The sequence below is a fragment of the Neophocaena asiaeorientalis genome, unplaced genomic scaffold, assembly GCF_003031525.2.
Source record: "Neophocaena asiaeorientalis asiaeorientalis breed wild unplaced genomic scaffold, Neophocaena_asiaeorientalis_V1.1 scaffold197, whole genome shotgun sequence".
Classification (NCBI taxonomy): Eukaryota; Metazoa; Chordata; class Mammalia; order Artiodactyla; family Phocoenidae; genus Neophocaena; species Neophocaena asiaeorientalis.
In genome coordinates, this window is record NW_020174703.1 from 4998700 (window position 1) to 5012944 (window position 14245).

Sequence of the window (14245 nt, forward strand, 5' to 3'; positions counted from 1 at the left end):
CTATTGTCTGGTTTTTATTGTGAGCTCCTGGAGGTGAGGCATGGAGTCTGTTTAGTTTGCTTTGCATGACTCCACATGTGCACACTGTGCTTGACAGTGATGGTTCCTGGAATGACTGGATGCTCAATCGATAGACTCCGCGAATTAATCAAAGCTGGAGGCAGAAGACTAAGACTCAGTTCTTAGACTCTATGTCATCCCGTGATCCTCCTATATGCAGCACACCAAAGCCATAAGAACTGTTAGGGACCATCAGGAACAAAGCAGTATGGAGAAGGGTCTGACCAGCAACTGGAAAATCTAATAAACCAGGGTCTGAAATGCACAGAAAGTAAGGCTGCATTCATTTGGGAGTTTGCCCACCACCATGACCCTCCTTTCTCTTGTGTATAAGCCCAGTCTTGCAGGTGCTCTCACTTCAGAGCATCATCTGTCAGATTTCAGACACTCCACAGAAAACTACCAAGTTCACAGTCTCTCAACTTTCTTATTTCTTTATGTTTACAACCAGATATTTTCACCAGAATTAATATTTTTCCCTTCCCACCAATCCCTCCACAATCCTCCTTCAACCTTACTTTATGCCAGCCTTCCTCAGTGACCCAAGAGGACAGAGACAAGTCGATCCATGTTTCTTAGCTGGGTTAAAAATTTCCAGTGCCTGTTCATCCCTGAGTGTCTTCAGAGTTACATCAAAGGACAAAATGATTGATAAAAACCCCTCCCTCAGGAAAAGCACAGAAAGTGACATTTCATTTAATTCAACAACTATTTTCTAGGTACCAATTATGAGCCATTCATTGTGTGCTGAGGAGAGAAAGGGGAGCAAAACATAAGCTCTATCTTCAAAATGTATATACATGTGTGTATGAGTTAATTTAAAATTTTATTAAAGGATCTTAAATATAAGAAGATTGCTTTATTGTAGAATCATGGTAAGGATTAAATAATATATATGTAAATATACTTAGCACAGAACTTGTCAAGTAAGACATCCTCAATAAGTAATAACTATTACTATTGCTACTGGGTTATGGCTTAATTTAGGGCAATTTTTCTGTGAAGGCTCTCCCTGGAAATCCAACTTGACCGTGGATTATGGACAATATGTTTGATTATTATGGGGGTAAGAGGAACCATCACATTCAAGCGCAAAAAAAAAAAAACAACTATCATCAAAAACATTGAAGTCAATATTTTCCCGTCAAAAATGGAGCTCAACCATGTTCTGATATCCCAAGAGTCTGGCTGCAGTCTTTCTCTGTGAAGATTCTGGAGTATTTCAGAACATTGACCATATCCCAAACACACACAGCACATTTTTTCTCCTTCCTGCTTCCTTCTACCATGTTCTGCATCAAAGTTATTCCACAGACAAGTGACTACTAAGATACACTTGAAGTTTTTCACACTTATTTCAAAGGTACATAAAATGAATATTTGGGGGCATCATTTTAATTAGTTAGCTGTTACTGAATCAGTATCATCAATTAGTCTTCAATAAGAATAAGTCCACTTTTAACTGGAGGTGAAACCAAATCAAATTTTACTCACCCAAAGCATTTTTCTTAAACTTGCCCAGAACAAATTGCTTCACAGGTCATCTTAGATGAGGTATAGTGTTTAATTAATCAATTACTCAATTATTTAATTATATGGATGAATATACCAATGGATCATAATGCAAATGCTAAGGTGATTGAATGCAAGGATGTCAAAATATAGTCAGTCCAAACAAAGGAATTCACTTACTTTGCACTTGTTGGTTCAGTTTAAACATTGCTGTATAATGCAAAATATCTGGATAACTGAAAAGAGACACCATATAAGATTCTCCTTGAATATATATAAAAGCATAGCCTTAGTCTTCTTCCTGAACTCTGTTGTTTAGAAGATCTCTGACCACACCTTGAATCACCATTATATTCTTACTATTTTATCCTGTCTGAAAGTTATCTAACAGTTTCATTTGAAAAGGGCTACAATTTCTCAGCAAGGATGAGGAACTTCTAGGAAACATTTGATATATTTCTAGCAATGGGAAAAGTGTCAGGAGGATGTACCTAGAATGAAAATCTCATTGACTTCTTCCTCTCAATTATCTCTTCTTAACTTGCATTATGAAGACCTAATTTTAGATTCCAACCATTGAAGCTTCTGCTCTCCAGTTTTCTAAACTAAAGTCACTATTTCTCAAATTTATTTGCATATTGAAGTGTTAATTAATTTCTCACTTCATCCTTCCTTATTCCAAACAGGTAGGAATTTCAGATATACTTTAAATCTTTTCAATCCTTTCTTCTACCAGTTCATTTATACTTCGCTTCTTTGAACTGTGTAACCATAATATGGGTCTTAAAAATAAAGGAAAATGAGGGCTTCCCCAGTGGCGCAGTGGTTAAGAATCTGCCTGCCAATGCAGGGGACACGGATTCGAGCCCTGGTCCAGGAAGATCCCACATGCCGTGGCACAACTAAGCCCGTGTGCCACAACTGCTGAGCCTGTGCTCTAGAGCCCGTGAGCCACAACTACTGAGCCCACGTGCTACAACTACTGAAGCCCGCATGCTTAGAGCCGGTGCTCCACAACAAGAGAAGCCACCGCAATGAAAAGCCTGCGCACCACAACAAAGAGTAGCCCCTGCTCACTGCAACTAGAGAAAAGCCCACACACAGCAACGAAGACCCAACACAGCCAAAAATTTTTAAAAATAAATTAAAAAATAAAGGAAAATGAGTGTCTCTCTAACTGCAATGTACTTGAAAGTAGGCCAGTTATCCACAATCCAGACCCTCAGTAGTGGCTTAGTACAACCTTAGGAGATTTTTTTCCTCTCTCCTAGTTTATCAGGATTTAGTCATTAATTCAGAATTAACCCTGTTTCAGTAGATATGGAATTTCACAATCCTAGTTTTATCTGAGACATACAACCTTAAGTTTTTATAAAAATCAGCTGAAGGATGAAGGCGTTCCTTCGGATGGGTGGAGAAAAGGAAATGGCCCGCCCACCCCTTGCTCCGGCTCTCCAAACATTATTAATGAAACCAAATCAGATGCACCACTCCATGGGACTGTAAGAATAGCTTCCAGGAACCTCAAGGTACCTCACCTAACTGTCCTTCTAAAGCCCTGGCATTTCTAAACAACTCAAATGCACAGTTCCTGTGGAAATCTTGTGCCCAATTTAATAACATTGTTAAATCAATGAACATTTTCCATGCTCCAGACAACTGCCATGAATCAGTTCAGTAAAATACAGTGTCCTTTGAAAAACTTGAAACTAAACCCTGGGATAATGTCAGTGGGATAAAAATAAACAGTTCCTTTGTTTTGCCGATTCCTAATTGACCAATCTTCTTTAATATTGTGTGAGAGAATAGGATCTGTCTTCTGATGACCTTTACTCACTTGTTGTACAGTCTTAAGGATTAAACGAGACCGTACAGATAACACAATTAGCAAAGAGACTGGCCCAAAGGATGTGTTTAATAAATGTGTATTTTCCATCCCTTCAAGAATCGTAAGAATGCGGCCTGCCTGGCTGTGGTGGAAGTTCACAACTGGTGGGGATAGGCTATGTTGGAACATAACAAAACTTGAGCCTGAGTGTCTGAATGTTATGTCATTTCTGAAATGGTGTGGTATATCTATAAATAGCAATTCAGATTTTTCTCATGAATTTTATAGAAACAGGTCTCATTACTGCAGAATCTTGTGGTCATAGTTGGCCACTGAGACCCAGCCACTAAGGTTCCTGCAGTTGCAGAGTGAATGACACCAGGAGGAGCACATTTAACTCTCATCTACTCAGTGGGGCAATTAAGACATCTCCCCATTCCAGAGGTTTGTTTTAAACCAGCCTCAAAAGATGAAACCCTGTTTTCAGCACTTTCAGAGCTGAAAGGGGAGTCTTTCACTAAGGTTTGCTCCTTACCCAGTAAATAAATCACATGTTCAGCAACACGAAAAATATTGGTGGGAGGTGCACATTCTTCAATTCAAAGCAAAGAGCCTGTTGACTGGTGGTCTAGTTTTGAAAGCATCTGATTTGACAGGGGAGCTCTCATCACACTACTGAAATAATTTTACGTGGTTGTGATTTTGTTTGTGGGATTTTCTTTTTTTGAAATTGAAGCAATGTACTTTAATCAGAACCATCAAAGCTTTGAAAAATGTCCACAAAACTTACAATGTCTGGTTTTGTTCCAAAAGTACAAAAAGTATTTGCAAGGCATCCAGCACATATTTATGGATCAACTACCACGTGCCCATCCTTGTTCCAATTGCAAGGGATGTTACAGTGAACAAAACAAACAAGTTCCCTGCTCTCGAGGAGGAGTGGGGAGATAGGAAGGGTTGGTGTTGAATGAATGTACAAATGAATAAAATGTATGATTAAGTAGGGAACGTATAAGGGCTACTGTGCGATGAAAGAGAATTAGATTAGAGATACATGAAAATGAGTGGCTGACTTTAGATCAGACAGTCAAGAAAAACTTCTCTGAGGAAGTGACATGTAAGTTGAGATTTAAATAGTGAAGAGCATTCCAGGCACGGGAAGAGCAGAGGCCTGAAAGCGGACACGAGCACGATGCCTCCCATAAGGAGAAGGCCAGTGTGGCTGGTGAATAAAGGGCAAGGGGGAGAGGAGGCTAAATCGGGAAGTAGGCAAAGTAAGAATCATACGGGGCCTGGAAGCTGGGAAAGCAATTTAGGTCCGATCTAAGTGCTATGGGGCGCTATTGGATGAGAGTGGGGCTGTTAAGTGGGTAAATGGCATGATCTGACTTAGTCTTTCAAAGTTTACTGCATCTGCCGTGAGGAGAGTGGAGCAACAGTAGGTACATTTTTAATGCAACTGGAACCATAGAAGAGTTGTTAATAAGGAAATGTGGAGGGGAAGTGAGGGCGGTTGAGTCTAGGCGCCGCTGTGGTAGGAGGGGCCGTGAGGGGAGTGAGGCCAGAGCAGAGCTCTGAGGAGGAGAAGCCTGGTGTTCCTTGAGACGGCCTGAGGTGAAAGGGTCAGCCTCCAGCCTACCCGAGCCCCCAGAGCTGCCCTGTGGCTGCCTTGTCCTTCAAGTGCAGGAGCCAGTTGAAACGTGGGGAATGGAAGCCAATGTGACTGTCTCAGTCTGGCAAAACAAGCCGCAGGGGGCTGTTCGAAGTGTAGTGAGAAGGATGGGTACCAACCTGTGTCTGAAGCCATGTCCCCCGGAATCCTTGGAGGTGCTGCCCAACATCTCTGACCTGGGTCTGAGGGCTGTGCCCCGAGTCCCTACCCTGGCTCACATCGCCTGGATGCTATAGATGAAGCAGAGCCTTCTGCCCGGGTCAGGAGCATACATGGCCCCTGAGGAGCCCCTGGAAGCCCAGCCCTCTGATTGTCATGTAGCGCAATGCCTCAGGGCCCAGCCTGCAGGAGATAAGAGAAGAGGCTCCTGGCCTCGAAAAAGCCCTGCCGGCCCTAAGCCGCCTATGGAGCTGCAGGATGAGCTGCGCCACCTGCGCAGCCAGATGGCTAAAATCGTGGCGTCTGATGCAGTTTCGGCTTCATTAACAACAGATTTCTTACCTCCAGAAAGTTCAAAGGTCTCTCCCCGCTTACCTTGTTTTGGATCTTCATTCCACTCTACAACTTCCTTCACCGTTAGTGACATCGCCGAGGAGACCCAGGTAGACTCCCTGAGCTTCCATCAGTCCTCCTGATTTGTTCTGCCAGCCCTGATATTTGCAAACCAGAACACAGAGCTACTGTGTCTCTCTGTCCCAGGCCAGCAGCTTTGCAGACATGATGGGTATCCTGAAGGACTTTCACCGGATGAAGCAGAGCCAAGATCTGAACCCGAGTTTATTGAAGGAGGAAGACCCTGCCTTCCTTATCTCTGAGTTTACTCTGAAGGAAGAAGATATCAGTAGAAGAGGAAACTGATGGCACTGAGCTCTGCAAACTCAGTCTCCTGCTCCGGGAATTCCTTCAATAGCTACCTTCCTCACAGCAGTTGTTTCTGCCTCTCAATTAGAAATCTTCTGCAACAGTCTTGCCGAAAGCTTGGACTAAAAGAGAAGAGCTGCATTATATGTTTTCCATATTTCAAACTTAGCAGAAGCTAAGGCCTGTTTTGAGCTGAGACATGTTGCAGCTAATTGTATAGGTTGGAATGTCCCAGTTTAAAGGGTGAGATAGAAGTTTCTGTTTTTCTTGTCCCTGGGTGAAAACAGGTCCTAAGTGAATGACCAACTTTATTGTATTAAACTCTGGACATGTAATATTAATTTATTTTCCAGAAAGTTTGTGCAATGTATACTTCCACTTTACCCAAACCAACATTTAATATTATTTTTCTTTATCTTTGCCAATTTGATAACCAAAATTTTAATTCAATTGTTTAATTCACATTTCCTTTACTTACTAATTAGGTTGAACATTTTTTACATGGTTTTTAGCCTTTTTTTCTTTTGTGAATTTTATGTTCATATAAGTGCTCATTCTTTAATATGGTGTTAGTATTTTTTTCTTGGTGATCTGTAAGAGCTCTTTCTCTAGGAAGGGTATTAAGACTGTCTTTGTCAATTTTTGCAGACAAATTCCCAGAGTGACTTTTACATTCAATTTTTAAATTTTTATTGTAAAAATATCACACGTACAAGCAGGTATGCTCCAGTTTTCTGTTGCTGCATAACAAGCCACATCACAATGTAGTGGCTTTAAAACAACCAACATTTTATTGTATCTCACAATTTTATGGGTCTCAGCTGGGAGCTTTTTCTCTCTCATGTCTTATTCACCTGGTAGATTGGCTGACCTGAAGGGCCTCAAATGGCTTTACTTGTATCCTTCTATCCCAGCCATGGCACTAAGCGGTGCCATGGCTGGGATAGAAGGAAGGCTGAGCTCGGCTGGAATTGCCAGCTGGAGCACCTAAATGTGGCTGCTTCTGCACGGTGGCCTCAGGGTACTCAGACTTCTTAATTGGAGGCTCAGAATTCCAAAAGACAATATCCCAGAAACAAGGCAGCAACTTCCTGGCCTTTTATGACCCAGACTCAGAAGTTACATAGTGTCACCTCCGCTGTGCTCTATGGGTCAAAGCAGTCATGAGCCCTTCCAGATTCAATGGGAGGGAACACAGAGGAGGGCCAAAGAATTTGTGACCATGTTTTCAAACTTCCATAGGGTACAAAACATTTCAAAGAATAAAACAAATTCCACTTCACCTTTTAAGTTGTTTATAATGTTTTTAGTAAGCAACTGGTTTTTAAGTACTTACATTAATCTCTTTCTTCTTCTTTGTGATTTCTTCCATTGCTTTGTAATTCATTTTAAAAAATTATTTTCAAAGTGTGTGTCTACAAAATCAAGGACATTATCAGTTACTATATTGGGAGAAATGACTTTACAGTCTTTAGATACTTTAAGTACTATGTATTCTGGCTGCATTCATTTAATATAATTCTTAATCCTTTTCCTCTTTAAATTTCCATCAGTGATACATTGGAAAACTCATCTAAAAATTCAGGTTAGCCATACATTTAATTATATAGTTGCTGTGTGGAGGGGAAAAAAAAGAAGTGTGACTAAATAGTTCTTGCTTCATACTTTGCCACATTTCTGGTTCATTCTTCCAAAATGAACTGAAATGCAATGAGCTACATTTGGTCTGTGTAGCTAGTAGTTCCCATCAGGTGTTGCGATGGTACTCAAATATTGAAAAATTTGATTCATGTCATAAATGTGATTGTAGCACTCTTTCTTACAGTGTTCTGAATGACAAAGCAGAAAGGTGTCCTCCTATAACAGTATTTAATTAGTAATTATTTTAAAGGACATTCTTCTGGCTAATAGAGAGGAAAGAACTCCTTGTAAACATATATTGTAAAAACTCAATAAATGCTAAATGATGATGCTTATCTCATGCTCTAAAAATTTAAGTTGAGATCTTTTCAGTTATTTTCTCTGTTTCCAATAGTGCATTTCAAAAACTGGTTTTGTCTTCTGATTATGGAACTGTGAAAGCTGTGCAGAAAGAAATAAATTGAATAAGATGTATGACACACACATAATCGTGATCTTCAGTGTTTCTATTTATCATGTGTATCTTTCTCCTATTTTATTTTCACCATATCCAGAAAAAAAAATTGGAGGAAGAAAACATTGGAAAAATCTTATTGTCTAATGCAGTTAATCACTGTGAGGGCGGGGGTCATATCTTTTTTGTTTTTTTTCAACATTTTACCTCCAGCACTAAGCATTGTGCCTTGCACATAGTAGTGCCCAATGAATATTTAGTGAAGAATGATTTGGGTAGAGGCACAAAAGTATTTGCCAGCCTGTTCCTGTGATCTGGTCTGAATCTGGAGAGTTTCTTTTTCATGGAGGCAGCTATGTGTGTGGAGCATCTCCTCCATATCTGTTTCCACTACTTGCTATTCATACCACACAAGCAATGGACTGGAAAAGTCAAGCCCTTGAGTCCATTTACCATCTGAACTTTATTATGAGAGATCATTTGAGATTCCATGGCTTTCCAGAGACAAAAGTTCTCAAATCACCTATGGTTAGCCCAAACTTTATTTATGTCTGAATATCCACAAGTTGAGCCAAAGTTCAGAATGCTGCTGGGTCCACCCGTCAGGCCCGAGTACACGTCAGAGGTTGGGCCTTGTGTTTTGAGTACACTCGTGTTTTATAGACATTCAGCAGCTAGAACCATTCAAGTAGTTCTTCATTTTGTGTTGAACACAGAATACAGGTAAAGTCCAGAACTATACTCTCCAATATAGTAGCCATTACCCACAAGTGGATATTTAAATCCAAATTAATTAAAATTAAATAAAACTAAAAATTCAATTGCTCAAATGTACTAGCCACGTTTGAAGTGCTTAAATAGCCATTTGTGGCTAGTGGCTACCATATTGAACAGTGCAAAATGAGAACATTTCCTTTATCACAGAAAGTTTTACTGAATAGTACTGTTCTAGAATATATCACATTGCAGAAATTCTAAATTAGATACCCAATTCTGCACTTATTTCCTAATCGACCAATCCTGGCTTTCAAATCTTTTTATTTATCTAAGTGTCTAAAGCTTCCCTGTTTAAATCTTTTTTGAACAACAAATATAAATAATATTTCCTGAACAAGTCTCTGTGAAATATACCAAAACAAAATAGAGACTATCTACTATGCAAAACACAGAGTTAAATTTCTGAAATTCAGTTTAAATGGGGAGAAGTCCCATATGACTCGTAAAAAGTCTAAATTACACATGGTTTATAAAGCATACTCAACTAAATTACATCAAAAGCTCAGACAAAACCTGAAAGTATTGCTGAATTAAAGCTCTACCAGACCTGATTTGATACATAATAGAGAATAATTTCTAACTCGAATACTACTGTATGCAAATTGGATGGAAATGTGTTGATGGCAGAGATCACTCCTCTTAAATAAACCTAACTTTTCTCCCTGAGGTATTACTTCCTTATAAATTTCCTTCCTCTGTAGCAACTGTCCACATCCTTTCTAAATTATGTGTAACCTGTATTAATGGAAATTAAATTAATGGGAACCTAGCACATAATATAACCATGAAAAGCAATAACTGTATACTAAAAAAAAGGTTTATTTGGACAAAAGCTATATATAGTATATGTGTAAAAATAAATAAGTGCATATTTGCATACACAGAAATACAAAAAATTATTCTCTCTCCTAATCAGCATACAAAGACCTCTAATATCAACTAAATGTGCACTTACATTTCGGTCAATAACAGCATCTTTTATTGAAGTGTGTCTTTATACATTGCTGGAATGTAATTTCTCCTATGATCCCAAAACAATACACTTTGATCATAATCCAGCTTCTTGTTGTCTTTCCAATTGAGTAAAAGTATCCTCTTTTTTTTCTACTTCAGAAGCTGTTCCGGAAGTGGAGTAGCGTCGGGTGAAGAGACAGAAACCAACCCCAGACGTGCCACAGGAAGGCACAAGCACGGACGGTAGTCCTCGATTCCGCAGGCGGGCCGAGTCTATATGTAAGTGTGAGAAGCCATGGAGGGCGCGGTGGCCTGGGGGCCGGTGGTCCAGAGGCGCGGCAGCTGCGGTGGCGGAACTCACTGTCGCTGTTCGGGAGACAGGGGCTGTTGGCAGACCCTGGGGTACCTGGCCTGCCTGCAGGTCCTATCTCCCACCTTCATCTCCACTGCAAAAGCCTTGAGACCATCGCTACTAATGCCAGGTTTTTAAATCCCTGAGAGTAAAATACATGTGCAGAGTGTGATTCGAGCTGATTTTTAAGCCCAGGCATGTTGAATAGAGTCTTAAAATAATCATTGCCAGAGGACCTGACTAGATATCCAAGTGTTCACCAGATGCTAGAAGCTAGATTTTGCAAAGGAAAATTGCTAACTTAAGCTTCTTTTCATGATTCAGCAGAGGGTTTTAAGTAATAAAAGATCTGGAGATTTGTAAAATAAATAATTCCAGTGCAAATGGGAAAATTAAAATAATCTTATCATCTCTCAGTCACGTCTGTATGTGCTTTTCTACCATTATCAAATTTCTCTTAATTGGCCCAATATTTTTCTGGCTGATACTTTACAGTTTTATGAGTTGTAATGAAGAAATGATTCCTATACTACCAAATGTAAAATAGATAGCTAGTGGGAAGCAGCTGCATAGCACAGGGAGATCAGCTCGGTGCTTTGTGACCACCTAGAGCAGTGGGATAGGGAGGGTGGGAGGGAGACACCAAGAGGGAGGAGATATGGGGATATATGTATACATATAGCTGATTCACTTTGTTATAAAGCAGAAACTAACACACCATTGTAAAGCAATTATACTCCAATAAAGATGTTAAAAAAAAAAGAAATGATTCCTTTCAGATGACTGAAGTGCCATGTACTAAATTTTCCTAAAGACAATCTAGGAAGTATGAAACAGAGCATGATATAATGTATATGGTTTCATTTATATACAATATTGAATATATCAACAGTGAAAAATAATAACAGCATGCCAGAATTTCTTTTACTCCTTAACAGATCTCTCAGTAGAAGCAATTAAAATGTAAAGTACATCATTAACTTTTGAACTTCGACAGAAAAAAATATCATACATTTCTGATGAGTAGACATTATCTCATAGTATCCACAGCCATCTTATGCATATTACCCTTGCCTGGTCTTAAGTGTGACTTCTGGACACACAACTCAAAGTTTCCTAATATTTAATAGTACAATGGCTTTTTATAGTCTACTTAATTTTATTTAGTAATTGAAAGAATGAATAGTTAAGATTCCTCAGATTTTTGTGTTCTTGCTGGAGGTGCACTTGAACAAAAAGAAAAACACAGTATCTAGCCCTATAGTTAATGCACATGACCACATCCTGTCTAGAATGAATCCATTCAGAGTTCCTGGAGAAATGCAAATACATTATTCATTTTCCTAATGTATCACATTTTACTACAGGCACCACTAACTCTATCAAGGCCAGATGTTAACCAAATGAAATATTTATAATGCAAAACCACTAAATTAAAAAATATATGCTCATTTAAGCAACAGGTTATAGAACTCAAGCCAATCACATATTTTGGAGAAGCTGAAGGAGGATGCCTGACGTGTGTTACATTCATAATGTCAGGGTAAGGTTCTGAACTCAATCCAGAGAAACTGTATAACTGTTGCAGCCAACTAAAGCTCAGCTGCTTCTGGATTTCTTGTAACAAAATCTTGCTGCCAAGGGCACTGATGGGCTCACCCAGTAAAAAATTACAATAATAACGTTAAAGTAAATCATAAAAATGCAGAAGGTGGTTATTATAGGGCAGAGGAAAGGAATTGTTTTTAAAGTTATGATGGAAATATCAAAAATACATTTTATTGAACTTTTAAAAAATTAAACTTTGTTTTTAAACTAGGGTGCAAAAGCAAGGAAATGTAAAGGTTGTTCAATAAACGATTTCATTCAATGGTCAACAGCAATGATTCAGCAAGTGAAAATAAAAATTATATTTATTTAACATAGTCAATTCAGGCAGAACTGAAGCTTATATTCTGATAGTTTTCTAGTAAAAAATAACCAGATGAAAGTCATTTTTAAGGAGGAATTTTGACTGAAAGGGAACAAAGAACTTGAATGCATGTCTTCTCAGTGAAAATGAACTTGGCATATGCTTAATTTCACATAGTATAAAACTAAATATTTCATGTGGTTTTTAAGTTCTAGGAAGAAATTCATTTGAAACAAATGTAGAAAATGACCCAAAAATTTAAATATGAAAACTATGACAGACTTACATTTAGGGAAATAGATCATAATAAGTAATCCTCTGTATGCCCTCCAAAAGTAAAGAATGTAAGTTTTTAAATTAGTTTTTGGATAATCTGGAATTTCCTTTCTGATCATCTTTATACCTTCTGAAAATATAGATTCCTGAATCATATATCATAGACAGTTTGGTAGATTCCATATTTTCCTCAAGTTGAATAACATATTTCTAAGTGACATTTATCAGAGAAACAAGCTCCATTTGCTCCTTAAAATACCTGATGTGTCTTACACACAGTAAGCACTAAATAATATTCTGAATTGAACTGAATTATTTCCACTTTCTGTTCAGAGATTAATGTGTCTCTTGGATTCACACTAGAGAGATGGTGTCTCACACATGTGGATTAATGAGCTACATCTGTAACCAAAAATATCCATGGAAAACCTGCTGAACTGATCCATATCTGTTTTATTAATCAAGCCCAGTGTGGAAGGGCTTTCTTGTGGTTGTACTATATTTTGGAGATAAATAGAGTGGGGAAACCACACTTCAATTTAGAAGTTGTTCGAAACATTGAAGAACGTAGGGTTTTGTATTATATGACAGCAATAAAGTCCAATCCTTGATGGTTGTAATGCTGATATATAAGTATATAAATATCCTGTATGTATAATTTTACTGCAGAACATTATGACAGTGGCCAAGAAGACCCTAACCATTTAATATGGAATTTACTTCTTGCTGCCACTCTCTTCCTTCCTCATTTTTTAAAAACAAAAACGTTTGGGTTTTATTTTTAAGCCAGCAAGTTAGGAACAGCCAATAGTTGAAGCAGATGGCTAGAAGTCAGAAGCCCCAGATTCTATCCTTGATTCTCCTACCAACTGGGAATGTGGCCTTGTGCAAGTCATGAGAGTAAATCTACAATAAAAGGGGGTTATAATGCCTTACACATGCATGGTGCTTTATGATCTTACACAGCACTTTCAAATATGATATATTATTTGACCTTCCTCACAGCCTCCTAAGACCCAGAGACACTAAATCAATTGTTCACAGTCATCTCAATATCAAATGTCAGAGCGAGGAACAGACATATATGAGGATTCCAAGCTGGTCTTTGTCGCCTTTTCTCTACGCCACACTGCCATGCTATGGTACCTCCAAAGCTGGGCTGTCCAATATGGTAGCCATGAGCCACATGGGGAGATATAGCACTTGAAATGTGGCTAGTCCCAATTGACATGTACTTGATTGTAAATTTACACATAGAATTTCTAAGACCTTGAACAAAAAAAATAATGTAAGCTATCTTATTAATATTTTTATATTGATTCCACATCAAAATGATAATATTTTTGATATATTGAGTTAAATAAACTGTTATTAAAATTAATTACACCTGTTTCTTTAACTTTTTTAATGTGACTACCAGAAAATGTAAAGTCACATACATGGCTATTGTTTCTGTTGGTCAGAACTGGACTAAAGGATTCCATTGTTCAGAGTCCACAGTACGGATTTCACAGACCTGGACTTCTTTATACACCTGTCTTGATGTAGCTGAGACCAATTTCCAAAGACTCTGTCAAACATAGAGCAATGTAGATTCGCAACAATAATTCAGTCATTCTTACCCATCTTTTATAGGCAGGAGGAAAGTCAGACTTTGTTAGTTGATGCCTCAAATTCCTCATTCATTAAAAGGTCTCATTTTATACTTGTAGAATGATTGAAAAGCTTAGAGTAAAAGTACCTTGGGGGGCTTCCCTGGTGGCGCAGTGGTTGAGAGTCTACCTGCCGATGCGGGGGACGTGGGTTCATGCCCTGGTCCGGGAGGATCCCACATGCCGTGGTGCGGCTGGGCCCGTGAGCCATGGCCTCTGAGTCTGCATATCTGGAGCCTGTGCTCCACAACGGGAGAGGCCACAGCAGTGAGAGGCCTGTGTACCACAAAAAAA

The 14245-nt window shown here is 38.8% G+C and overlaps 1 protein-coding gene and 1 pseudogene across 1 annotated transcript in view; both read left to right on the top strand.

The window, feature by feature from the left end:
- The window catches only part of COL8A1 (collagen type VIII alpha 1 chain), a 151926-nt gene that overhangs the window by 87236 nt on the left and 50445 nt on the right, over positions 1 to 14245 (top strand). The window contains exon 3 of the mRNA XM_024759295.1: positions 9919 to 10038. The gene's annotated coding sequence lies outside the window, so the exon portion shown is untranslated. The remainder of the gene's footprint in view (positions 1 to 9918; positions 10039 to 14245) is intronic.
- Positions 5108 to 5930, top strand: LOC112409292 (mitochondrial fission regulator 1-like pseudogene; annotated as a pseudogene).